This window comes from Chiloscyllium plagiosum, chromosome 35, assembly GCF_004010195.1.
Source record: "Chiloscyllium plagiosum isolate BGI_BamShark_2017 chromosome 35, ASM401019v2, whole genome shotgun sequence".
NCBI lineage: Eukaryota > Metazoa > Chordata > Chondrichthyes > Orectolobiformes > Hemiscylliidae > Chiloscyllium > Chiloscyllium plagiosum.
The window spans coordinates 18,785,207-18,786,620 of NC_057744.1; positions in this window are offsets into that span (position 1 = coordinate 18,785,207).

The following is a 1,414-nucleotide window of genomic DNA, read 5'->3' on the forward strand; positions in this document are numbered from 1 at the left end:
GTAGAGAGAGGAGGAAAACGTCTTCAAGGCAGGCATCCTTGCAAGAGGATTCGCAGTAGGGTTAAAATCAACTAGGTAAAAACAATGACTGCAGATGCAGGAAACCAGATTCTGGATTAGTGGTGCTGGAAGAGCACAGGGGGAGGGGAGGCAGCAGCAGAAGTGATGTGCAGAGTAGGTATCGTGTCTGTGCTGGAGGTGGTGAATCTAGCGGCGGTGATGAATCCTGCGGAGGTTGCGGAGGTGGTTGTCTGGATGGTGAGTGGCTGTGGTCCATGGGACAGGGTGGAAGTGACGTCATAATTCGCCACAGCAGTCATAGAAGGAGCAGCCGCATGGCTAATGGCATCTGAGCAGTTCCAGAGGCCAGGAGAAGGCTCTGAAATGGTTGAGGAACCCATGTGTTGAGATAAGTACATGAAAGTATGTTGAACTTATGTTCTTTTCTGTCCGATATGGTGGAGAAAACTGTTTGTTGAGTGTGTGAATTCTTCTGAGGATGTAGAACAGCAGAGGTCCATTTCAGGTCAGGAGAAAGTGGCCCTGAGCTGTGGCAGTGCTGACTGCAGACAGAGTAGGTGGCAGTGCATGGCTGCAAGTGTGGAGTGGAGGATCCGCAAAGAGAATCATTGCTGAATGTTTCAGATTTGTAGTTGGTACTGGTTATCCTGTTAATGGACAAATTGTGGTCTGAATGTGGTTCGGAGTCCATGTGGGATCTGTCGGGCCCATAGGTAGACACTGAAGAGGGAAATGTGGCTATAGTAGCGAGTCTGCTTCAGAACATGGCTGAAGAGCTTCAGGGCAGAGGCGATGACCTGGGGGGTGCAGTGAGAGAGAGACTCACTGAGATCCTTGTAGAGAGAGGAGAGAACTTCTTCAAGGTCGGCATCCTTGGAAGAGACTTCGCAGTAAGTTTGAAATCAACTAGGAGAAAGTGAGGACTGCAGATGCTGGAGATCAGAGTCGAGAGTGTGGTGCTGGAAAAGCACAGCAGATCAGGCAGCATCCAAGGAGCAGGAGAATTGACATTTTGGGCATAAGCCCTTCATCTGCAGTCCTCACTTTCTCCTAGTCTAGCAGAAAGAAGGCAGGCTTAAAGAAACAGCCTAGAGCTTCATGAGATACCAAACTATCCCGATTCCTATTTGATTATAGGACTACCTCTCATAGAACATAGAACATAGAACATAGAAGAATACAGCGCAGTACAGGCCCTTTGGCCCTCGATGTTGCGCCGATCCAAGCCCACCTAACCTATACTAACCCACTATCCTCCATATACCTATCCAATGCCTGCTTAAATGCCCATAAAGAGGGAGAGTCCACCACTGCTACTGGCAGGGCATTCCATGAACTTACGACTCGCTGAGTGAAGAACCTACCCCTAAATTCAGTCCTATATCTACCCCCC